Source organism: Cetorhinus maximus, unplaced genomic scaffold, assembly GCF_964194155.1.
Source record: "Cetorhinus maximus unplaced genomic scaffold, sCetMax3.hap1.1 HAP1_SCAFFOLD_1835, whole genome shotgun sequence".
Taxonomy (NCBI): Eukaryota; Metazoa; Chordata; class Chondrichthyes; order Lamniformes; family Cetorhinidae; genus Cetorhinus; species Cetorhinus maximus.
In genome coordinates this window covers 11,352-37,365 of record NW_027597775.1, presented here as the reverse complement: position 1 = coordinate 37,365, position 26,014 = coordinate 11,352, and the positions used below count along the sequence as shown (strand labels likewise).

The following is a 26,014-nucleotide window of genomic DNA, read 5'->3' as shown; positions in this document are numbered from 1 at the left end:
CCCCCCTTTATCTTGAGGCTTGTACATCGCGTCCCTGCGGACACGATCCATTTTCGACCTCCAGATAAAGCGGAAGATGGCTCGAGTGATCGCCATCGCGCAGGAGTCTGGAATGGGCCAGACCTGCGCCACGTACAGCAACAGCGAGAGTGCCTCACACCTGATGACCAGGTTCTTACCCGCAAAGGAGAGGGAGCATCGCTCCCACATGCCCACTTTTCTTTCCACCATAGACACTCGCTCCTTCCAGTTTCTAACACATGTCCCGGTCCCTCCGACCCCTATCCCCAGCACCTTCAGGCCATCAGCCCTGACGGTGAAGGGGACAAAGGATCGGTCAGCCCAGTTCCCGAAGAACATGGCCTTGTCTGAACATATCAACGGACAGGCCTCCTGGGGAGCAGATTGAAAGACCTCCCAACATGCCAGGGGTGGAGTCTGCAAACTGCTCGTTCAGGGTATACCTGTCTAGGAACCCAATCCGAAGACCGCCTCCAGAGTGCGGAGCTAGTCCCCACTCTGGCTTAATGTGTGTGTGTTCCCTCTGTCTCAATCTGCTTTATAACTTTTTGACTTGTTTGTATTTGAATGTTGCTGAGTTGCAACTGAGAGTGAATCATTGGCTCTTGTGCTATTTTGTTTGAAAATGATCTTTGCTTTCTGTTTTAATGAAATTAATTTTCTCCCCCACCCCTCAAGGAATTTTTATTTTGAAACTTGCAATCTGAAGATCCAGATCGGGACAAGGACTCTTCCTCTTCAGGAGCTTCCTCCAGAGGGGACGGACTGAGACCTTCTCCAAGGCTGCGCCCCATGGGCCCACGTGAGTTTGTGTCGGTTTCTTACCCTGAGATTTCATTTCCTCTCCGGGACCCTGGTTTTCGGTGGCTCCGGTTAACCAGTTCCTGTTGGACTGCGGGCCTGGAGTTTCAAAAAGATAATCCTGGGGTTAAAGTAGCCCGGCCTTGCAATCTAAAACTTACATGTTAGCCTCTGGTGCGTGAGGAACAGGAGCCCCACAAGAGGAAATGAAAAGTCCTAATGTGAAGCTGCCTAAAATCTTGTTATAATTCAGGGATAATGCGTGTATTTTGGGCTGTGCGATCATTCTGACGGTTAAACGGGATTGCCGGTGGTCATTTTACTGAGGGTTTAGATTTCTATCTGCCTTTCTCCAGTTTTCTTTCTGTTTATTTCTTCGCTTTGCGCTATTTAAGTCTTCAAGGAATAATCACAGGTGAATTGATGGACCCACAGCAGGGGAAGTGAGCTGCAGAAGGGGCAGGGAAAGACTTTACACATGGGGAGAGGGGGCAGGAGTTTCAGAAGGTAGGAGTGACAGAGGGGGCTGATCAAGGGGGAGGGAGGCAGCTGTTCGTTTCGGAGGGGGGTAATTAGAATGAACATGGGGACAGGGTGCTTGTTCATGTTTGAAGTAGTGAGGGGTCGCTGCTACATGTTTTAAATGGTGAATGCATATGAGTTAATAGCTGACTGATATGAGTTTGTATTTACACAAAAGTCCAGAGAGGTAGGGGGTGGAGGGCGGTGCTGGGAGTCGGGGGACTGTTGTGATGGTGGGTTGGGTGTTACATGGGGGTTTGAGAGAGATTTTTGAGTGGGCAAATGCGGGGTTAAAAATGGCGCGAGTAATTTGGTGGCGACAAAACAAATGGTCGGGCGAAAATGACGTGGAGATGGAATAATTGCCGGCTGATAATGACAGGGAGGAAAAGGAAGGGGGTTGGATAATATTTGCGAGGCGGAAAGAAAAAATGAATAACCAACCAGTGTGGTATAGATTTTGAAGAGCACACACCGGGGGTTTTTATATGAAAGGAAGTAGAAGACAAAATGAAAGATATGATGTGAAGTCTATTTTTTGAATCGTGAATCAGGGGAGAGCGCGAACGCAGTCCCCCACTACCACAAATTTTGCAGTCGAGTATCCCGCATTTGGGGACATCGCAGGCGTCAGCACACCCGAAGTGCAATGGGCTAGCCTCGTCCTGGGAGAACCTTTTTTTTTGCAAAAATATACTTTATACACAAAATATCTTCAATCACATTCCAAACCATTTCAAAAACACCATTACAAGGGTACAATCCAGGTTAAACTTTTACAAAATGTATCACCAGGTGCATCAGTACAAACAATATTATAATCATTTACAGCCTTTCATTTTGAGCTGTACAGCCCAAGGGGCTCTAAACAGTTCCCAGTCTCTCGGTGCGCTGTGGCAGAAAGGTCTTAGACAGCGACCCTTCCCCATTGCGCCTTTGCGGCAGCTGCCTCAAGCTTTAGTGCGTCCTGGACTTTGGATTGTGCCAGTCCGCAACAATCGGTCGGGGACAACTCTTTGTGCTGGAAGACCAACAAGTTTCGGGCAGACCAAAGCGCCTCTTTCACCGAGTTGATGATCCTCCAGCTGCAGTTGATGTTTGTCTCGGTGTGTGTCCCTGGGAACAGCCCGTAGAGCACAGAGTCCTGTGTCACAGAACTGCTCGGAATGAACCTCGACAGCAACCACTGCATCTCTCTCCAGACTTTCTTTGCAAAGGCACAATCCACAAGGAGGTGAACAACGGTCTCTTCCCCACCACAGCCACCTCGAGGGCAACGTGCAGAGGGGGTGAGACTCCTGGCGTGTAGGAAGGATCTGACGGGGAGGGCCTTTCTCACCACCAGCCAAGCTACGTCTTGGTGCTTGTTGGAGAGTTCTGGCGATGAGGCATTCTGCCAAATGACTTTGACAGTCTGCTCGGGGAACCATCCCACAGGGTCCACCCTCTCCTTATCCCTCAGGGCCTCTAGGACGTTACGTGCTGACCACTGCCGGATGAACTTGTGGTCAAAGGTGTTTTTCTGCATCAATTTTTCCACCAGGGACAGGTGGTACGGCACGGTCCAACTACTTGGAGCGTTCCGCGGCAGCGTGGCCAGACCCATCCTTCGCAACACCGGGGACAGGTAGAACCTCAGCACGTAGTGACACTTGGTGTTTGCGTACTGAGGGTCTACGCACCGCTTGATGCAGCCACACACAAAGGTGGCCATCAGTATGAGGGCGATGTTGGGCACGTTTTTTCCCCCTTTATCTAGAGGCTTGTACATCGCGTCCCTGCGGACACGATCCATTTTCGACCTCCAGATAAAGCGGAAGATGGCTCGAGTGATCGCCGTCGCGCAGGAGTCTGGAATGGGCCAGACCTGCGCCACGTACAGCAACAGCGAGAGTACCTCACACCTGATGACCAGGTTCTTACCCGCAATGGAGAGGGAGCGTCGCTCCCACATGCCCAGTTTCCTTTTCACCATAGCCACTCGCTCCTTCCAGTTTCTAACGCATGCCCCGGTCCCTCCGAACCATATCCCCAGCACCTTCAGGCCGTCAGCCCTGACAGTGAAGGGGACAAAGGATCGGTCAGCCCAGTTCCCAAAGAACATGGCCTCGCTCTTCCCACGATTTACCTTGGCTCCCGAGGCCAGTTCGAACTGGTCGCAGATGTGCATCAGTCTGCGCACCGACAGCGGATCCGAGCAGAAGACGGCGACGTCGTCCATGTACAGGGAGGCTTTTACCTGAGTGCCTCCACTGCCTGGGATCGTCACTCCTCTTATGCCCGGATCCTTCCTGATGGACTCGGCAAAGGGTTCTATGCAGCACACGAAAAGGACAGGCGAGAGAGGACAGCCCTGCCTGACTCCAGATTTCATCGGAAAGCTATCTGTTTCCCACCCATTGATTGAGACTGCGCTACTGATGTTAGTGTAGAGCAGTTGGATCCAATTTCGAATTCCCTCCCCAAAGCCCATTTTGGAGAGCACATCCCCCATGTAGGTGTGCGATATTCTGTCAAAGGCCTTCTCCTGATCCAAGCTGATGAGGCAGGTATCCACACCCCTGTCCTGTACATAGGCAATCGTATCCCTGAGCAGCGCCAGGCTGTCAGAGATCTTCCTGCCTGGCACAGAGCAGGTCTGGTCAGGGTGAATCACCAATTCCAGAGCGGATTTGACCCGATTGGCGATGACCTTGGACAGAATCTTATAGTCCATATTCAACAGTGAAATGGGTCGCCAATTTCTAATTTCCTCCCTTTCCCCCTTGTGCTTGTAGATGAGGGTGATGATGCCTTTCCTCATGGATTCTGACATGCTGCCGGCCAGGAGCATACTCTCGTACACTTCTAGCAGGTCTGGGCCGATCAAGTCCCACAGAGCCGAATACAACTCCGCCGGCAAGCCGTCGCTTCCGGGGGTTTTACTCTTCTCGAAGGACTCGAGGGCCGTAGTCAGTTCATCAGGAGTTAGCGGTCTGTCCAGGCTCTCCCGCGTACTGTGGTCTAAGACCTCCGTGATAGAGGACAGGAAGGACTGGGAGGCCGTGCTGTCCGTGGGCTTCACGTCATACAGTCCGGCATAAAAGGATTTGCTGATCCTCAGAATGTCGGACCGTGATGACTTTACTGAGCCGTCTTCTTCCTTCAGGCTGCTAATCACAGAGCGCTCTCTGTGTACCTTTTGGAAGAAGAAACGTGAGCACGTCTCATCCTGCTCCACGGAGCGGACCCTGGAACGGAAGATGATCTTGGAGGCCTCCGAGGCAAAGTGCGAGGCTTGCTGGCCCTTCACCTCTTGGAGCTCCTCCTTGACATCGACCCCCATCGACTGCAGCCGGAGCAGATTCTGCATCTTTTTCTGGAGTCGGGACATTTCCCTCTGTTCCTTTCTAGCTTTCTGGGTGCCTTTGCGGATGAAAAACCTCTTGATGCTTCCCTTGATCACTTCCCACCAGTGTGTCAGGGACTCAAAGAGGGGTTTCACGGTTCTCCAACCTTTGTAATCCCTCTTGAGCTCCTCAATGTTCTCTGGGGTCAGCAGTTGCACATTTAGCTTCCATGCCCCCCTGCCCACCCTCAGGTCCTTCTCCAAGTGGCAGTCCGCCAGTAGGAGGCAGTGGTCAGAGAAGAACACCGGCTTGACCTCGGTGGATCTGACTGTGAATGCACGGGACACAAACAGGAAGTCTATCCTGGAACGAATGGACCCGTCTGGCCGCGACCAGGTGTATCTACGCTGCGCTCGGTCTGCAGGGTTGCTGAAGACGTCGTGCAGCTTGGCATCCTTAACTGTTTCCATCAGGGATCTGGACGTAGCGTCCAATCTGCTGCCGGCCCTGCCGGCGAGTGTTGGGTGAGCGTGCGTGTTTTTTGTGTGTAGCTGCTGCGGGTGAGTGAGTGAGAGAGAGAGAGAGAGAGAGAAAGAAAGAAAGAAAGTTGGATTTTGGAACATGTACATGTTGAGAAGTAAAGAAAGCAGATGTTTGTAAGAAAACTATTTTTAGCATTGAAAATCCCCTGGAAAGGGGAGGGTGCACCGTTCCCAGAGATACTGCAATACCGGGTCGATGCGTGGAGTGGACGGAGCAAGCCCCTATTCCATCTCCCTGCTCCAAAAATCAATTTAATATATGGTCCCCAGATAAGGGACGTATCAGATATTAAACTGATAAGAACAGATTTTTTTTTTTTTTTTTTTGTAAAAATATACTTTATTCATAAAATATCTTCAATCACATTCCAAACCATTTCAATAACAACATTACAAGGGTACAATCCAGGTTAAACTTTTACAAAATGTATCACCAGGTGCATCAGTACAAACAATATTACAATCATTTACAGCCTTTCATTTTGATCTGTACAGCCCGAGGGGCTCGAAACAGTTCCCAGTCTCTCGGTGCGCTGTGGTAGAAAGGTCTTAGACAGCGACCCTTCCCCATTGCGCCTTTGCGGCAGCTGCCCCAAGCTTTAGTGCGTCCCTCAGCACGTAGTCCTGGACTTTGGATTGTGCCAGTCCGCAACAATCGGTCGGGGACAACTCTTTGTGCTGGAAGACCAACAAGTTTCGGGCAGACCAAAGCGCCTCTTTCACCGAGTTGATGATCCTCCAGCTGCAGTTGATGTTTGTCTCGGTGTGTGTCCCTGGGAACAGCCCGTAGAGCACAGAGTCCTGTGTCACAGAACTGCTCGGGATCAACCGCGACAGCAACCACTGCATCTCTCTCCAGACTTTCTTTGCAAAGGCACAATCCACAAGGAGGTGGACAACGGTCTCTTCCCCACCACAGCCACCTCGAGGGCAACGTGCAGAGGGGGTGAGCCTCCTGGCGTGTAGGAAGGATCTGACGGGGAGGGCCTTTCTCACCACCAGCCAAGCTACGTCTTGGTGCTTGTTGGAAAGTTCTGGCGATGAGGCATTCTGCCAAATGACTTTGACAGTCTGCTCGGGGAACCATCCCACAGGGTCCACCCTCTCCTTATCCCTCAGGGCCTCTAGGACGTTACGTGCTGACCACTGCCTGATGGACTTGTGGTCAAAGGTGTTTTTCTGCATCAATTTTTCCACCAGGGACAGGTGGTACGGCACGGTCCAACTACTTGGAGCGTTCCGCGGCAGCGTGGCCAGACCCATCCTTCGCAACACCGGGGACAGGTAGAACCTCAGCACGTAGTGACACTTGGTGTTTGCGTACTGAGGGTCTACGCACCGCTTGATGCAGCCACACACAAAGGTGGCCATCAGTATGAGGGCGATGTTGGGCACGTTTTTTCCCCCTTTATCTAGAGGCTTGTACATCGCATCCCTGCGGACACGATCCATTTTCGACCTCCAGATAAAGCGGAAGATGGCTCGAGTGATCGCCATCGCGCAGGAGTCTGGAATGGGCCAGACCTGCGCCACGTACAGCAACAGTGAGAGTACCTCACACCTGATGACCAGGTTCTTTCCCGCAATGGAGAGGGAGCGTCGCTCCCACATGCCCAGTTTCCTTTTCACCATAGCCACTCGCTCCTTCCAGTTTCTAACGCATGCCCCGGTCCCTCCGAACCATATCCCCAGCACCTTCAGGCCGTCAGCCCTGACAGTGAAGGGGACAAAGGATCGGTCAGCCCAGTTCCCAAAGAACATGGCCTCGCTCTTCCCACGATTTACCTTGGCTCCCGAGGCCAGTTCGAACTGGTCGCAGATGTGCATCAGTCTGCGCACCGACAGCGGATCCGAGCAGAAGACGGCGACGTCGTCCATGTACAGGGAGGCTTTTACCTGAGTGCCTCCACTGCCTGGGATCGTCACTCCTCTTATGCCCGGATCCTTCCTGATGGACTCGGCAAAGGGTTCTATGCAGCACACGAAAAAGGACAGGCGAGAGAGGGCAGCCCTGCCTGACTCCAGATTTCATCGGAAAGCTATCTGTTTCCCACCCATTGATTGAGACTGCGCTACTGATGTTAGTGTAGAGCAGTTGGATCCAATTTCGAATTCCCTCCCCAAAGCCCATTTTGGAGAGCACATCCCCCATGTAGGTGTGCGATATTCTGTCAAAGGCCTTCTCCTGATCCAAGCTGATGAGGCAGGTATCCACACCCCTGTCCTGTACATAGGCAATCGTATCCCTGAGCAGCGCCAGGCTGTCAGAGATCTTCCTGCCTGGCACAGAGCAGGTCTGGTCAGGGTGAATCACCAATTCCAGAGCGGATTTGACCCGATTGGCGATGACCTTGGACAGAATCTTATAGTCCATATTCAACAGTGAAATGGGTCGCCAATTTCTAATTTCCTCCCTTTCCCCCTTGTGCTTGTAGATGAGGGTGATGATGCCTTTCCTCATGGATTCTGACATACTACCGGCCAGGAGCATACTCTCGTACACTTCTAGCAGGTCTGGGCCGATCAAGTCCCACAGAGCCGAATACAACTCCGCCGGCAAGCCGTCGCTTCCGGGGGTTTTACTCTTCTCGAAGGACTCGAGGGCCTTAGTCAGTTCGTCAGGAGTTAGCGGTTTGTCCAGGCTCTCCCGCGTACTGTGGTCTAAGACCTCCGTGATAGAGGACAGGAAGGACTGGGAGGCCGTGCTGTCCGTGGGCTTCACGTCATACAGTCCGGCATAAAAGAATTTGCTGATCCTCAGAATGTCGGACCGTGATGACTTTACTGAGCCGTCTTCTTCCTTCAGGCTGCTGATCACAGAGCGCTCTCTGTGTACCTTTTGGAAGAAGAAACGTGAGCACGTCTCATCCTGCTCCACGGAGCGGACCCTGGAACGGAAGATGATCTTGGAGGCCTCCGAGGCAAAGTGCGAGGCTTGCTGGCCCTTCACCTCTTGGAGCTCCTCCTTGACATCGACCCCCATCGACTGCAGCCGGAGCAGATTCTGCATCTTTTTCTGGAGTCGGGACATTTCCCTCTGTTCCTTTCTAGCTTTCTGGGTGCTTTTGCGGATGAAAAACCTCTTGATGCTTCCCTTGATCACTTCCCACCAGTGTGTCAGGGACTCAAAGAGGGGTTTCACGGTTCTCCAACATTTGTAATCCCTCTTGAGCTCCTCAATGTTCTCTGGGGTCAGCAGTTGCACATTTAGCTTCCATGCCCCCCTGCCCACCCTCAGGTCCTTCTCCAAGTGGCAGTCCGCCAGTAGGAGGCAGTGGTCAGAGAAGAACACCGGCTTGACCTCGGTGGATCTGACTGTGAATGCACGGGACACAAACAGGAAGTCTATCCTGGAACGAATGGACCCGTCTGGCCGCGACCAGGTGTATCTACGCTGCGCTCGGTCTGCAGGGTTGCTGAAGACGTCGTGCAGCTTGGCATCCTTAACTGTTTCCATCAGGGATCTGGACGTAGCGTCCAATCTGCTGCCGGCCCTGCCGGCGAGTGTTGGGTGAGCGTGCGTGTTTTTTGTGTGTAGCTGCTGCGGGTGAGTGAGTGAGAGAGAGAGAGAGAGAGAGAAAGAAAGAAAGAAAGTTGGATTTTGGAACATGTACATGTTGAGAAGTAAAGAAAGCAGATGTTTGTAAGAAAACTATTTTTAGCATTGAAAATCCCCTGGAAAGGGGAGGGTGCACCGTTCCCAGAGATACTGCAATACCGGGTCGATGCGTGGAGTGGACGGAGCAAGCCCCTATTCCATCTCCCTGCTCCAAAAATCAATTTAATATATGGTCCCCAGATAAGGGACGTATCAGATATTAAACTGATAAGAACAGATTTTTTTTTTTTTTTTTTGTAAAAATATACTTTATTCATAAAATATCTTCAATCACATTCAAAACCATTTCAAAAACAACATTACAAGGGTACAATCCAGGTTAAACTTTTACAAAATGTATCACCAGGTGCATCAGTACAAACAATATTACAATCATTTACAGCCTTTCATTTTGATCTGTACAGCCCGAGGGGCTCGAAACAGTTCCCAGTCTCTCGGTGCGCTGTGGTAGAAAGGTCTTAGACAGCGACCCTTCCCCATTGCGCCTTTGCGGCAGCTGCCCCAAGCTTTAGTGCGTCCCTCAGCACGTAGTCCTGGACTTTGGATTGTGCCAGTCCGCAACAATCGGTCGGGGACAACTCTTTGTGCTGGAAGACCAACAAGTTTCGGGCAGACCAAAGCGCCTCTTTCACCGAGTTGATGATCCTCCAGCTGCAGTTGATGTTTGTCTCGGTGTGTGTCCCTGGGAACAGCCCGTAGAGCACAGAGTCCTGTGTCACAGAGCTGCTCGGGATGAACCTCGACAGCAACCACTGCATCTCTCTCCAGACTTTCTTTGCAAAGGCACAATCCACAAGGAGGTGAACAACGGTCTCTTCCCCACCACAGCCACCTCGAGGGCAACGTGCAGAGGGGGTGAGCCTCCTGGCGTGTAGGAAGGATCTGACGGGGAGGGCCTTTCTCACCACCAGCCAAGCTACGTCTTGGTGCTTGTAGGAAAGTTCTGGCGATGAGGCATTCTGCCAAATGACTTTGACAGTCTGCTCGGGGAACCATCCCACAGGGTCCACCCTCTCCTTATCCCTCAGGGCCTCTAGGACATTACGTGCTGACCACTGCCTGATGGACTTGTGGTCAAAGGTGTTTTTCTGCATAAATTTTTCCACCAGGGACAGGTGGTACGGCACGGTCCAACTACTTGGAGCGTTCCGCGGCAGCGTGGCCAGACCCATCCTTCGCAACACCGGGGACAGGTAGAACCTCAGCACGTAGTGACACTTGGTGTTTGCGTACTGAGGGTCTACGCACCGCTTGATGCAGCCGCACACAAAGGTGGCCATCAGTATGAGGGCGATGTTGGGCACGTTTTTTCCCCCTTTATCTAGAGGCTTGTACATCGCGTCCCTGCGGACACGATCCATTTTCGACCTCCAGATAAAGCGGAAGATGGCTCGAGTGATCGCCGTCGCGCAGGAGTCTGGAATGGGCCAGACCTGCGCCACGTACAGCAACAGCGAGAGTACCTCACACCTGATGACCAGGTTCTTACCCGCAATGGAGAGGGAGCGTCGCTCCCACATGCCCAGTTTCCTTTTCACCATAGCCACTCGCTCCTTCCAGTTTCTAACGCATGCCCCGGTCACTCGGAACCATATCCCCAGCACCTTCAGGCCGTCAGCCCTGACAGTGAAGGGGACAAAGGATCGGTCAGCCCAGTTCCCAAAGAACATGGCCTCGCTCTTCCCACGATTTACCTTGGCTCCCGAGGCCAGTTCGAACTGGTCGCAGATGTGCATCAGTCTGCGCACCGACAGCGGATCCGAGCAGAAGACGGCGACGTCGTCCATGTACAGGGAGGCTTTTACCTGAGTGCCTCCACTGCCTGGGATCGTCACTCCTCTTATGCCCGGATCCTTCCTGATGGACTCGGCAAAGGGTTCTATGCAGCACACGAAAAGGACAGGCGAGAGAGGACAGCCCTGCCTGACTCCAGATTTCATCGGAAAGCTATCTGTTTCCCACCCATTGATTGAGACTGCGCTACTGATGTTAGTGTAGAGCAGTTGGATCCAATTTCGAATTCCCTCCCCAAAGCCCATTTTGGAGAGCACATCCCCCATGTAGGTGTGCGATATTCTGTCAAAGGCCTTCTCCTGATCCAAGCTGATGAGGCAGGTATCCACACCCCTGTCCTGTACATAGGCAATCGTATCCCTGAGCAGCGCCAGGCTGTCAGAGATCTTCCTGCCTGGCACAGAGCAGGTCTGGTCAGGGTGAATCACCAATTCCAGAGCGGATTTGACCCGATTGGCGATGACCTTGGACAGAATCTTATAGTCCATATTCAACAGTGAAATGGGTCGCCAATTTCTAATTTCCTCCCTTTCCCCCTTGTGCTTGTAGATGAGGGTGATGATGCCTTTCCTCATGGATTCTGACATGCTGCCGGCCAGGAGCATACTCTCGTACACTTCTAGCAGGTCTGGGCCGATCAAGTCCCACAGAGCCGAATACAACTCCGCCGGCAGGCCGTCGCTTCCGGGGGTTTTACTCTTCTCGAAGGACTCGAGGGCCTTAGTCAGTTCGTCAGGAGTTAGCGGTTTGTCTAGGCTCTCCCGCGTACTGTGGTCTAAGACCTCCGTGATAGAGGACAGGAAGGACTGGGAGGCCGTGCTGTCCGTGGGCTTCACGTCATACAGTCCGGCATAAAAGGATTTGCTGATCCTCAGAATGTCGGACCGTGATGACTTTACTGAGCCGTCTTCTTCCTTCAGGCTGCTGATCACAGAGCGCTCTCTGTGTACCTTTTGGAAGAAGAAACGTGAGCACGTCTCATCCTGCTCCACGGAGCGGACTCTGGAACGGAAGATGATCTTGGAGGCCTCCGAGGCAAAGTGCGAGGCTTGCTGGCCCTTCACCTCTTGGAGCTCCTCCTTGACATCGACCCCCATCGACTGCAGCCGGAGCAGATTCTGCATCTTTTCCTGGAGTCGGGACATTTCCCTCTGTTCCTTTCTAGCTTTCTGGGTGCCTTTGCGGATGAAAAACCTCTTGATGCTTCCCTTGATCACTTCCCACCAGTGTGTCAGGGACTCAAAGAGGGGTTTCACGGTTCTCCAACCTTTGTAATCCCTCTTGAGCTCCTCAATGTTCTCTGGGGTCAGCAGTTGCACATTTAGCTTCCATGCCCCCCTGCCCACCCTCAGGTCTTCCTCCAAGTGGCAGTCCGCCAGTAGGAGGCAGTGGTCAGAGAAGAACACTGGCTTAACGTTGGTGGATCTGACTGCGAGTGCTCGGGACACAAACAGGAAGTCTATCCTGGAACGGATGGACCCCTCTGGCCGCGACCAGGTGTATCTACGCTGCGCTCCGTCTGCAGGGTTGCTGAAGACGTCGTGCAGCTTGGCATCCTTTACTGTTTCCATCAGGGATCTGGACGTAGCGTCCAATGTGCTGTTGGCCCTGCCGGATCGTCCAGCCGCATCGATGATGCAGTTGAAGTCACCGCCCAGAATGACCAGCCTGGAGGTCGCCAGCAGCAATGGGAGCTGCTGAAAAACCGCCAGCCGCTTGCCCTTTTGTGCCGGGGGGTACATGTTAATTAACCGGAGTGGAGCATTCTTGCACATTGCGTCTGCTACCAGGAGGTGCCCGCCCACCACCTCCTTAACCTCGGAGACGGCGAAGTTGCCTCCCTGCAGCAGAATACCCAGGCCGGAGGAACGAGAGTCGTTTCCTCCCGACCAGATCGATGGCCCGTGGGACCACCATCGTGACCGTTGCCTGTAGGAGCTGAGGTGCGGTATCGCACACTCCTGCAGAAACAACAGGTCAGCTTTGACCTTGGCAAGGTAGTCCAAGGTCGCAGCACATCGTGTAGTAGATTTAATGCTACGCACATTTATGGATACAATCTTTACACCCATTTTAAAGCATTTAGTCTCTTACCAAACCTGTTGTCTCCGAGAGTCCCAGAAGTTTGGTCTGCTCCTGCATACCCATGGTGTTCACAAATTGCCTCACTTTGGATGGGCTGAGGAAACTGTCCTGAACCTCCCCATTGGAGATGTTCTGCTCAGGTGGCATCTGGGGATTCGTGTAGAGGACGGGATTTGAAATGTCCTCTGTTGGAGAAGCTTCCCCAATCCTCTCCCCCTCTTTGGCGTCGCTGCTCCCGGCTTCCCGGAGCTGGGGTGTGCTGAGCGCTTCACTGCTCCCAGATTGCTGGGGCTGGGGTGAGCTGGCCTCTTCGGGTTGTAGGCAAAGTCGGGGTGCGCTGGTCTCCTCATTGTCTCCAATGTTCTGGAGCTCGGGTGTCTCGTCTTCCAAATCCCTAGAGCTTTTGCGCTTCTTCTGTAGGTGCCGCCCCGGCACATCTTCGTCCGAAGAGCAGCTGCCCTTTTCATCCGTGTCGGATGGGAGACGCCTCTTGCCTCTTGTCTGGGAAGTGGCTTGGTCCCTTCTTAGCCCCTTCTTCCTTTTGGCTCTCTTCACCAGCTGCCACTCCCCCTGCTGATTTTCCGCTGCTGCCTCCTCCTCCATTGATTCGCTCTCCTGAGGAGTGGGAGGTTCAGGGGCAGTGCTGTTGATTGGCTATCTGCTGCCTCAATCTTTTCCTCCACCTTGTCTCTCTCTGTGTCCTCCTTTGTCCCGTTGTTCTCACTGGGGGCCATGTTGCTTGGAGTGTTGCAAGTGTCTTTGGTAGTAGTGACACGAAGCATTTCTTCTGCTTCCCCCTCATTGGCTTTGGCTGCCCGTGCATAAGTGAGACAGCGTTTGGGGCAGGTCCTGTAGAGTTGACCTGCCTCGTCACACAGGTTACAGTACTTAGTCTGTTTGCAGTCCTTTGTCCGGTGCCCTTCCTGTTTGCAGTTCTTGCAGAGGGCGGCGCTGCAGTTGGCCGCCACATGACCAGACTTGCCGCATGAGCGACAAAGTTTGGGTTGCCCAGCGTAGACAAGGAAGCCACGGCTTGGAAGATGGCTCCCTTACCGTCGGTCTTGACCGTGACCTTAACCTGGCGTTTGCATGTCCAAATCCCGAAGGCGTCTCTAACCTCGGTGCAGCTCCCAACCTTGTCGACGTACCTGGCGAGGAAGGTGAACACGTCGGCGACAGGGACGTAGGGGTTGTAGAGATGCACCGTCACCACACGGTCCCGTTGCAACGGCAGAGCAAAGAGCGGCCCCACCGTCAGGATCTTCATCTCCGGCTGGTGTCTCTTCTCCTCGAACACCTTCAGGAACTTGACGCAAGCTGCCACACGCTTGAAAGTCACGTCGAAACATCCAGCGCTGGGGAAGTCTCGCAGGGAGTAGATCTCATCCGCTTCAAATCCACACGCCTTCAACAGGATCCGCTTGATGAAGAAGGCCCGATCCATGGGTGCTCCTCCTTCGCTGTCCTTCACCGTCACCCGAACGGTGTTACGTACCCCATGATATGGGGCTCGACTGGTTATAGCCATTGCTTCACGACTACACTTGATCTTAGCCAAAAGGCCGAGAAGCGATTCCATTTGCCTTCCTTGTTACCTGCTGTACCTGCATACTAGCTTTCAGCGATTCGTGCGCGAGGACACCCAGATCCCTCTGTGCTGAAGCATTTCTGAAGTTTCTCTCCATTTGAATAATAAGTCGCCTTTTTATTCTTCTGACCAAAATGGATAACCGCACACTTATTAAACTTATTTAACTTAGTTAAACTCCATCTGCCAAATTTTGGCCCATTCACCTAACCTGTCCATATCCATTTGTAAATTTCTTATTTCTTCATTGCAACTTACTTTCCCACCTATTTTGGTGTCATCTGCAAATTTAGCTATAGTACCTTCTACTCCTGAATCCAAGTAAATAGTTGGGGCCCGAGGACCGAACCCTGTGGCACCCCACTAGTTACAGCTTGCCATCCACAAAAGACCCATTTATCTTGACTCTCTGCTTTCTGTTGGTTAGCCAATCCTCTATCCAAGCTAATATATTACCCTTAGCTGCGTGTGATCTTATCTTGTGTATTAATCTTTTGTGCGGCACCTTATCAAATGCCTTCTGGAAGTCCAGACATACTACATCTACAGGATCCCCGTTATCCACTTTGCTTGTCACATCTTCAAAGAACTCTAGCAAATTAGTCAAACACGATTTACTCTTCATAAAGCCATGCCGACTCTGAGGGATTGCATTTTGACTTGCATTTTAGGAAGGTAGTGGAGGCATTGGAGAGAGTGCAGAAGAGGTTTACGAGTTTGGTTCCAGGGGCGAGGAAGTTGAGTTATGAAGTAAGATTGGAGAAATTAGGACTGTATTCCTTGGGGAAAAGAAGTCTGAGAGGAGACTTGATAGAGGTATTGAAAATCATGAGGGGTCTGGAGAGAGTAGATAGGGAGAAACTGTTTGCACCGGGGCAAGGATCGAGAAGGAGAGGGCACAGGTTTAAAGTAACTGGCAAAAGAAGCAAAAGCGATAGGAGCAGCGAGCGGTCAGGGTCTGGAATGCACCGCCTGATAGCGCGGCGGAGGCAGGTTCAATTGAAGAGGGAATGAGATGATTATTTGAAAAGAAAGCATGTGCCGGGTTACGTGGAGAAGGCAGGAGAAAGGCACGAGGTGAAATGTTCACCGGGAGAGCTGGTGCAGGCACGACGGGCGGAATGGGCTCCTTGTGCAATGTAAGGATTGTGTGAATGTGGATGTAGAGGTTTCGGAGTAGCTGTGTAAAGTGTGTGAGCTTTGAGGTGTGAGTTTTGATTGTTGCTGTGTCAGCAGCAGCAGCGGCAGCGGCAGCAGAGAGCTGGTTTAAAATGTTGTGAGGCGAAAGGTGCAGCTGAGAGAGTGTTTGAGAGGTGTATTTGCAAGTGAAAGCTGTTTTTGTATAAGTGAGGTAGAGTGTTTGTGAGATGAGAGTGCTGTCTGTGAGTGTTGGGTGAGCGTGCGTGTTTTTTGTGTGTAGCTGCTGCGGGTGAGTGAGTGAGAGAGAGAGAGAGAGAGAGAGAGAAAGAAAGAAAGTTGGATAAAAACAAAAAGCTAAAAGCTACTGCGGATGCTGGAAATCCAAAACAAAATAAAAACAGAATTACCTGGAAAAACTCAGCAAGTCTGGCAGCATCGGCGGAGAAGAAATCAGTCAACGTTTCGAGCCCTCATGGCCCTTCAGCAGAACTGAAGCATAGTTTCAACAAGGGAGAAATATAAATTGGTTTAAGGTGGGTGGGGGGGAAGAGACACATTGAGGGTGTGGTGTGAGCAGATAATCAAAAGATGTCAGAGACAAAAGGGTCAAAGAGGTGTTGAAGGTGGTGGTCTTTGTCTGAGAAAAGTGCTAATTAAGAATGCAAGACAGGATATTCAAAGTACAGCTCTAGTGGGGGTGGGGTGGAAAGACTAAAGACTTTGTTCACTTTGTCCATGCCGGGTGGTCAGTCCCGTTTCATTCTGTTTTGACATTTTAGCGGTTTGATACAATGAGTGTCTTGCTGGGCCATTTCAGAGGGTATTTAAGAGTCACATTGCGTGACATGTAGGCCAGAGCACTAAGGAGAGCGGGTTTCATTCCCTGAAGGACATTAGTGAACCAGGTGGGTTTTTACAACAATCAACAATGGTTTCATGGTCATCATTAGAATTATAATTCCAGATTTTTATTGAATTCAAATTCCACCATTTACCGTGATGGGATTTGATCCCGGCTCCCCAGAGCACTATGCTGAGTCGCTGGATAACTAGTCCAGTGACAATACCGCTTTGTCACAACCTCCCCCAAGTCACATCCTTCCCAAACGCCTGCATTCTCACCCCCTCTGCACGTTGCCCTCGAGGTGGCTGTGGTGGGGAAGAGACCGTTGTTCACCTTCTTGTGGATTGTGCCTTTGCAAAGAAGGTCTGGAGAGAGATGCAGTGGTTTCTGTCGAGGTTCATGCCGAGCAGTTCTGTGACACAGGACTCTGTGCTCTACGGGCTGTTCCCAGGGACACACACTGAGACAAACATCAACTGCAGCTGGAGGATCATCAACTCGGTGAAGGATGCTCTTTGGCCTGAAACCTATTGGTCTTCCAGTGCAAAGAGTTGTCCCCGACGGATTGTTGCAGACTGGCACATTCCAAGGTCTAGGAATATGTGCTGAGGGACGCACTAAAGCTCAGGGCAGGGGCTGCAAAGGACTCGTTCATGTCACAGTTGCTGGAGCAACATTCTCAGAAGCTGTGTGAAGATTTATGGAGTGTGCACAGTGCATGGTCATCATCATCTTCCTGCAATTGAGTGACTATTAGGGCCTCCCCTGCGTCTCCATGACAGAAGCATTCTCACATTCTGCCATAAGCCAGACGGGAGCCAAACGTTCACAAATGTGATGTGAGGGACTATGGTGTCTCCTCACTGCATGTCATCATCATCCTCCACAAATCTAGCAACTATGAGGGCCTCCCGAGCGTGCCTGCCTCGTCTAGCCTGTGCGAGGTCCTCATCCCCGTCATCGCCGCCTCCGAGGACCTCCTCAGCCTCATCCCCTTCGGCGTCCTCCTCATCGGAGGAGGTCTGCAGCTCCTCCAGCTCCTCCTCAGCCAGCTCGTCTCCCTGTTGGAGCGCCAGGTTGTAAAGGGCACAGCAAACGATGACCCTCAGCCACCAGTCACCTCAACGGCAAGGCTGCACTTGCCCCCCACTCCCCCTCACCCACAAAAGTCGCCTCCGAGGCAGGGCAGCACATACCCCCGACCCCCCCTGTGCCCCTGAAGCCTGGAAAGCAACAGGCAACCCCAGTGAGCTGTTCACTCACCTCCAGTTTACCCAAAGTGCAGCCGCCAAGTGCACGTCACCTCTGTGCTGTTGTGAAACACGTCAGCGTGCTTTCCCGCTGACGTGGACGGATGATCCAGCGGGGGTGCAAGAGCCTGGCGGGATGGCCTGATAATGATATGCTGGTGTATTACAATGAGGTTCCCGATGACCGATGGTGGGAAACGCGGCCTGTCGTTGGCGGGCTGAGCAGACAATCACAACCTGCCTTCCCACCATCGTGAAACCGATCGCGCCACCTATCATGCCCACCACCAGCGGGCACGGAAAATTCAGGGACAAATGCGGGTTAATTAAGAAGAGCCAGCATGGATTTCTTAAGGGAAAATGGCGTTTCCCTAACTTGCTGAAATTTTCTGAAGAGGTAACAGAGAGGGTTGGTGAAGGTGATGCTGTTGATGTGGTGTACATGGACTTCCAAAAGGCATTTGATACAGTGCCACACAGACTTGTGAGAAAAGTTATATCTCATGGAATAAAACAGACAGTAGCAATGTGGATAGAAAATTGACTGAGTGACAAGAAACAGAGAGTAATAGTTAATGGATGATTTTAGGGCTGGAGGCGGGTTTGTAGTGGAGTTCCCCAGGGGTCAGTATTGGACCCTTGCTTTTCCTGATATATATGAATGGTTTAGACCTTAGAGTAGAGGAAAATTTTTCAAAATTTGCAGACGATACAAAACTTGGAAGCAACTGTGAACCGTGAAGAGGGCAGTGGAGAACTTGAAAAGGACACAGACTAGTTGGTCGAATGGGCGGATATGTGGCAGATGAAGTTCAGTGTGGAGAAATATGAGCTGATGCATTTTGGTAGGAAGAACATAGAGAGACAGCACAAAATAAAGGGGGCGTCGACACAGATGGACCTGGGTGTGTATTTGCATAAGTCATTAAAGGTGGCAGGACAAGTTGAGAGAGCAGTTAACACAGCGTTCAGTATCCTAGGCTTTATTAATAGGGGCTTGTATAAGACACGAGTTAGACCACAGCTGGAGTACTGCGTACAGTTCTGGGCACCACATTTTAGGGAGGATGTGAAGGCATTGGAGAGAGTGCCGAAGAGGGATGTGGAAGATCAGTTACGGAGTAAGATTGGAGACGTTGAGACTGTTTTCCTGAGAGAAAAGAAGGCTGAGAAGAGAGTTGATAGAGGTATTGAAAGTCTTGAGAGGTCTGGAGAGAGTAGATAGGGAGAAATTGTCCCCACTTGTGAAATGATCGAAAATGAGGGGATACAGATTTAAAGCAACGGGTCAAAGAAGCAGAAGTGACATAAGAGAAACCGATTTCACACCGTGAGTGGCTAGGGTCCGGAATGCACTGACTGAGAGTGTGGTTCAATCAAAGCATTCAAGAGGGAATTAGATAATTAGTTGAAAAGAAACAATCTGTAGGGTTATTGGGTGAGGGCAGGAGAATGGCACTGGGTATTGAGATGCTCATTCAGAGAGCCAGTACAGACACGATGGGCCGATTGGCCTGCTTACGCACCGTAACCATTGTGTGATCGTGAATTTAGACGCTTGTCAGCAGCTGTGTAAAGTCTATGAGCTTTGAGCTGGGAGCTTGCTGTACTTTTAAGAGCGGTATCAGCAGCGGCAGCAGAGAACTGGTTTAAAATGTTGTGAGGTAAAAGCTGCAGTGGAGTGAGAGAGAGAGAGAGAGAGTGGTGGAGAGGTGTATTTGCAAGTGAATGGTGCTTTTGTATGAACGGTTTTCCAGGATTTGGGGCTCCATTGTCCAAAACAACTTCTTTCACTGCCCAAAATAGGTTAAAGACTGAACTCAATGGGCAGAATTTTTGGCTTGGTGGGCGGGCGCGTGTCCGATTCGCTCGAGCCTGAAATGAAACATGTTGACATCAGCCGAGCGTCCCAACGTCAACGCGCACTCTCGCGATATTTCGGTGCATCATTAAATATTGGCCTACGCTGCACCTGCAGAACAAATGAAGCAAACTCAGGCCAATAACACAAAATCAAATGTCATTTAATGTTGCAGGTGACAGATTCCTGAACTGAACATTAACCGGTGTTGTTTGTCACACCATTAAAAAACTCAAAGCAAAATGGGGGAACAAAACATCACCCGTGACAAGACCATCTTGTGCTTAAGGTGCTTTAAATTTACATTTGTGGGTGCTATGTCTAGGTGCTGCCCCCTCGCTGGCACTGGCATTGGAGGCAGCCTGCTGACTCTGCTGCCTTGTTGGCCTGGGTGACCTTGGCGGTCGTCCTCTGGCCAGTGGAGCCTGTGCTGTCCCCACCTGGGAGGGAGCGGCCAGTGCCATGGCTGCCATCTCCCCAGTCGCCGCAGCCTCATCAGATGCCACGGTCACTGGCAGAGGGGCAGAGGGGCTGCTGCCATCATCCATAGAGCCCTGAGAGGAGCCCGCAGAGACAACAGGCAGCTCGTGCGCCAACGTGAGGTCACTCAGGACCTCCCTGCTCACCATTGATGGACGGGCACCTAGCTGGTATACTGGGTACCCCATCCATCTCACACACAGACACTGACCACCTGAGGTCATTGCCGGTGTGAGCGCTTGCAGGTCCGAGTGTATCCCCAGGGACCCCTGATCCTGTCCCTGGGGCAGCCTCTCCCTGGCAGTCACCACTCTCTCCTTGGCTGAGGCAGTGCGCTCAGTGGTCATGCTCCGCATGGACTCCTCCATAACGGAGACCATGGCGCACGTACCCTCATAGATCTCCGCTAGATCCTCCCGCACACCCCGCTGGACGTCCAGCATCTGCTTCCTAATGGACGACTCCAGAGGCTCATCATCAGCCTTCGACTGAGCATCGTCCTGGTCTCCAGCAGTCCTCCGACTGCCAGCACCCTGGGCACTCTCTGCCTCCGCCTGCACCTCAAACGAGTGTGAAGTGCCCTCACCAATGTGCACTGAGATACTGGACGGCCATCTAATGCTGGTATCTGCGCTGGTGCCTGCTTGACAGAGCGGGTGTGAGGCAGGCGCGTGGGGAACATGGTGATCTTCCGGGGTCAGGGGTGGCCCTTCAGGGTCCTGAGTGCGAGCGCCTGCTGCTGAACCCAAAAGGGAGAAGATGAACATGTCGTTAGTGAAAGTCATCAGACTCTCACTGTACATGCCAGGCACCCTGGTGAGACAACGGAGATCTGCTTCATGGTGCCCTCGTCTTTTGATTGTCAATGGGGACTCCAGGTTCGAGGCGCACATCAATGAAGAGGCTACACTAGAATGGTTGCACAAGCTGAAGTTCTCACCTCAGTGCGCTGCACTCTGACCTTCGTCTGATACCCCAACCTCACCATGGCTGGTTGACCGAGGTACTTGCTGCCCCTCGAGTTCCAAGGCCTTCTGCTTATAGTGAGTGAGGATGAGGAGGTGTGGGGTTCCCCGCCAGTCTGTGACCTCTCAATATTGTTATGGGATGTCTTCTCCTGAAAGTATAGAGGAGCAGTGAGTCCACTCTCTACCTGCAGCGCCATTGCAGCCAGTCCAACCCCAGCTGAGGACCATCTCGCAGGGCACATCCGATTCGTGGCACTCGACCCGCAAGGCACTCAGTCCATGCAGCCAGGGCTCACCCCCTTGGCGAACTTCGGCATCATTGGCAGCTGCCACTGACTGTAACACCCCTGAGGTCCATGGGGGATGGCCAGCCCCTAACTGTTCTCCACACTGACCCATGCCAACATGCTACTCATGGGCACTCATCCTTCCTAAGAATGGGTTTGGGTGCATGCCCAGTGCTCTTATTACCATTGCCACTCATTCCTTCCAGTTTCTAACACATGCCCCGGACCCTCCGTACCATATCCCCAGCACCTTCAGGCCGTCAGCCCTGACGGTGAAGGGGACAAAGGATCGGTCAGCCCAGTTCCCAAAGAACATGGCCTCGCTCTTCCCACGATTTACCTTGGCTCCCGAGGCCAGTTCGAACTGGTCGCAGATGTGGATCAGTCTGCGCACCGACAGCGGATCCGAGCAGAAGACGGCGACATCGTCCATGTACAGGGAGGCTTTGACCTGAGTGCCTCCACTGCCTGGGATCGTCACTCCTCTTATGCCCGGATCCTTCCTGATGGACTCAGCAAAGGGTTCTATGCAACACACAAACAGGACAGGCGAGAGAGGACAGCCCTGCCTGACTCCAGATTTAATGGGAAAGCTATCTGTTTCCCACCCATTGATTGAGACTGCGCTACTGATGTTAGTGTAGAGCAGTTGGATCCAGTTGCGAATTTCGTCCCCAAACCCCATTTTGGAGAGCACATCCACCATGTAGGTGTGCGATATTCTGTCAAAGGCCTTCTCCTGATCCAAGCTGATGAGGCAGGTATCCACACCCCTGTCCTGTACATAGGCAATCGTATCCCTGAGCAGCGCCAGGCTGTCAGAGATCTTCCTGCCCGGCACAGTGCAGGTCTGGTCAGGGTGGATCACCAATTCCAGAGCGGATTTGACCCGATTGACGATGACCTTGGACAGAAGCTTATAGTCCACATTCAACAGTGAAATGGGTCACCAATTTCTAATTTCCTCCCTTCCCCCCTTGTGCTTGTAGATGAGGGTGATGATGCCTTTCCTCATGGATTCTGACATACTGCCGGCCAGGAGCATACTCTCGTACACTTCTAGCAGGTCTGGGCCGATCCAGTCCCACAGAGCCGAATACAACTCCGCCAGCAAGCCGTCGCTTCCAGGAGTTTTACTCTTCTCGAAGGACTCAAGGGCCTTAGTCCCTGGAACAGAAGATGATCTTGGAGGCCTCCGAGGCAAAGAGCGAGGCTTGCTGGCTCTTCACCTCTTGGAGTTCCTCCTTGACATCGACCCCCATCGACTGCAGCCAGAGCAGATTCTGCATGTTTTTCTGGAGTCGGGACATTTCCCTCTGTTCCTTTCTAGCTTTCTGGGTGCCTTTGAGGATGAAAAACCTCTTGATGCTTACCTTGATCACTTTGGAGAGAGAAACTGAGTGAACTTTTCAGGTGAATGACCTTTCATCACAACCTGAAACGTTAACTCTGTTACTCCACACAGAGGCTGAAAACCTGCTGTGTATTTCCATCATTTTCTGTGTGTATTATCACAGAGATATTCTGTTTCTGCTCATTACTGAATATTCCAAACACTTTACTCCATGAAGCACTTTTGAAGTGTTGAAATGTGTTTTGCTGTTGTAAGTGTGGCAGTTATTTTGTACCCAGCAAGGACCCATATACAACAGCGGGATAATGACAAATAACCTCTTTTAACTGATGTTGGTTGAAGAATAAATGTTCAGCAGGAAACCAGGGAGAATTCCCCAGCTTGAATCGTACCTGGGATCTTTTTCAGCTACTTGTTAAAGCCTTGATTTCCGATCTCCTCCAACAGGACTGTCAGCTTGGATTAAGTGCACAAATCTCTGGAGTGAGATTTGAACCCACAACCTTCTGCTTGAGAGGCTACAGAGTCAGCAAGTGAAGCACAGGAGTAAATGGAGCTGGATCGTGAGTTTGGAGCTATACTGATGTAAGTGAAGATACTTTTAGTCAGCTGAATGGAGTGTCTCTTTAAATCTCTGCGTAGCTCTTTTCACAGACATTCTGTAAACAGCTTTTGGCTGGGTGGGTGGGGGAGGGGGGGAAGCTGTGTTGTTTTTTACAACTGTCCCTAACCTGTTTGACCAGAATTTTCTATTTTAAATTCAGACTTTAGCGACATGTCCTCTTTGTTTTCAGTTGTCTCACTGCCCCCCTCACATCAGTGTCTTAGCTTTTCACATTGACATTTTTTTTGCTGATGTCTTGAAATTCTTTAATGTTTCTTTCCATTCCCTGGTGTAAATATCATCTCAGTCGTCTGCACACAAGTTTACAGCACAGAAACAGGCCGGGACAATTCCGGTTCGACTGTCATCTGGAAATTGGGCCCAAATGGCGTTTGAAAGTGCACTGGTATGGTTATGCTTCGAGTTACCGTTAATTAAATTGCACAATCAGAAAGGAAAAATCTAAGATCAACCAACGCAATCAGGCAGAATAATAGAAAGCAATCTTTTCTTTGTTTTCCATAAGCAGCGTTCCTTGAGCTATTTAATAGAGGCAGCACTGATGTTGATTCTATTGCTACCACTGAAAATACTGTAACTCCTTCCGCTGACTGGAAAGGCGTCAGCAACAGTTGCGCCTGCGCACTCGGGCCTCACTGTTGAATAGAAAAGTAGAGAGCTGATGCTTCAGTTATTCAGGGCATTGGTGTGACCCCATCTGGAGCACTGTGTACACTATTGGTCTCCTTATTTGAGGAAGAATGTCAATGCGTTGGAAGCCATTCAGATACGGTTTACCCAACTAGTACCTGGATTGGGCGGATTGCCTTATGAGGAAGGATTGGACAGGCTAGGCCTGTATCTGCTGTAGTTCAGAAGAGTAAGAGGCGACCTGATTAAAACATACAAGAAGCTGAGGGGCCTTGAGAGGGTGGATGTGGAGAGGATGTTTCCTCTTGTGGGAGAATCTTGTATTTGGGGCCACTGTTTAAGACAGAGGTGAGGGGAAATTCTTTTCTCTCAGAGGGTCGTGAGACTTTGGAATTCTCTTCCTCAACAGGCGATGGAAGCAGAATCGTTGAATATTTTTAATTATTGGGAAGTAAGTGGGTGAAAGGTTATCGAGGGTAGGGGGTAATGTGGAAATGAGGTTACGATCAGATCAGCCGGGAGCTTATTGAGTGGCGAAGTGGGCTTGAAAGGCTGAGAGGCCGACTCCTGTTGCTAATTCATATGTTCATGTGTTTTTGTTAGTAACATGAAGAGGTTTTCACCCTCAAAGGTATTCAGAAGGCAAGAGAGAGAGGGAGAGGCTGGGGGAACGTTTCCTGTCTCCAGAAAAACCTGCTCCAGCTGCAGTCGATGGGGGTGGATGTCAAGGAGGAACTCCAATAGGTGAAGAGCCAGCAAGCCTCGCTCTTTGCCTCGGAGGCCTCCAAGATCATCTTCCGTTCCAGAGTCCGCTCCGTGGAGCAGGATGAGACGTGCTCACGTTTCTTCTTCCAAAAGGTACACAGAGAGAGCTCTGTGATCAGCAGCCTGAAGGAAGAAGACGGCTCAGTAAAGTCATCGCAGTCCGACATTTTGAGGATCAGCAAATCCTTTTATGTCGGATTGTATGACGTGAAGCCCACAGACAGTACGGAGTCCCAGTCCTTCCTCTCCTCCATTACATAGGGCTTTGATGACAGTACATGGGAGAGTCTGGACAAACATGGTGGATGTGCTCTCAAAATGAGATTTGGGGAGGGATTCCGCAACACGGCAGGAGTCTCACCCCCTCTGCACGTTCCCCTTGAGGTGGCTGTGGTGGGGACAAGACCGTTGTTCACCTCCTTGTGGTTGTGCCTTTGCAAAGAAGGTCTGGACGTCGGTGATAGACGCTCTTTGGTCTGCCTGAAACTTGTTGGACTTCCAGCGCAAAGAGTTGTCCCCGACCGAGTGTTGCAGACTGGCACGTTCCAAGGTCCAGGACTACGTGCTGAGGGACGCACTAAAGCTTGGGGCAGCCACCGCAAAGGCGCAATGGGGAAGGGTCGCTGTCTAAGACCTTTCTGCCACAGTGCACCCAGGGACTGGGAAATGTTGAGAGCCCCTCGGGCTGTACAGCTCCAAATGAATGTCTGCAGTGAATACTAATTATATTGAAGCACCTCAGAGAGCAACATGATGTATGTTGATAACTCCAATACTTTTGTCTGATTGTCTGCATTGACCATATTGAAATGATTGTAATATTCATTGATTGTATCGATGCACCTTGTGATCAATGTGTAAAAGTTGAATCTGATTGTAGTTTTGTGATGGTGATTTTGAAATGTTTTGGAATGTTCCTCCAGATATTTTATGAATAAAGTATATTTTTCAAAAAAAAATCTGTTCTTATCAGTTTAATATCCGATACGTCCTTTATCTGGGGACCAAATATTAAATTTATTTTTGGAGCAGGGAGATGGAACAGGATCTTTCTCCGTCCATTCCACACATCGACCTGGTATTGCAGCGTCTTCAGGAATGGTGCAGTTTTGCCCTCTACAGGGTGAAAGGGAAACTGAAAAGAAGAAAAAGTCATTCAGAGCATTGTCCTGCTTTCCATCATTGATCTGGTTGAACTGAACTTGTGCTGAGTGGCAGGACAGGCTCATTGGTGCCAGACTGAGTGATGCCCCCTTTACCTTTAATTTCTCCTTTAACTCCTCTCAATTCCTCCAAATAAAAGGTGTGGCCATGGGTACCCGCACGGGCCCCCGCTATGCCTGTCTCTTTATGGGGTATGTGGAACATTCCTTGTTCCAGTCCTACTCCGGCCCCCTCCCACAACTCTTTCTCCGGTACATCGATGATTACTTCGGTGCTGCTTCATGCTCTCGTCGGGAACTGGAAAAATTTATTAATTTTGCTTCCAATCTCCACCCCTCCATCATT

General features: G+C 51.2%; 1 non-coding gene and 3 pseudogenes across 1 annotated transcript; 1 reads left to right on the top strand and 3 right to left on the bottom strand.

Annotated features, from left to right (window-relative positions):
- Positions 1–1,895: 1,895 nt before the first annotated feature.
- Positions 1,896–2,039, bottom strand: LOC144676707 (U1 spliceosomal RNA; annotated as a pseudogene).
- A 3,331-nt stretch (positions 2,040–5,370) lies between these two features.
- LOC144676709 (U2 spliceosomal RNA) lies at positions 5,371–5,552 on the bottom strand. Its single transcript, XR_013575406.1, has one exon. It is a non-coding gene; the product is annotated as a U2 spliceosomal RNA (small nuclear RNA).
- Positions 5,553–8,899: 3,347 nt separating this feature from the next.
- LOC144676708 (U2 spliceosomal RNA) lies at positions 8,900–9,080 on the bottom strand (annotated as a pseudogene).
- Positions 9,081–25,446: 16,366 nt separating this feature from the next.
- Positions 25,447–25,617, top strand: LOC144676710 (U2 spliceosomal RNA; annotated as a pseudogene).
- The last annotated feature ends 397 nt before the right edge of the window (positions 25,618–26,014 follow it).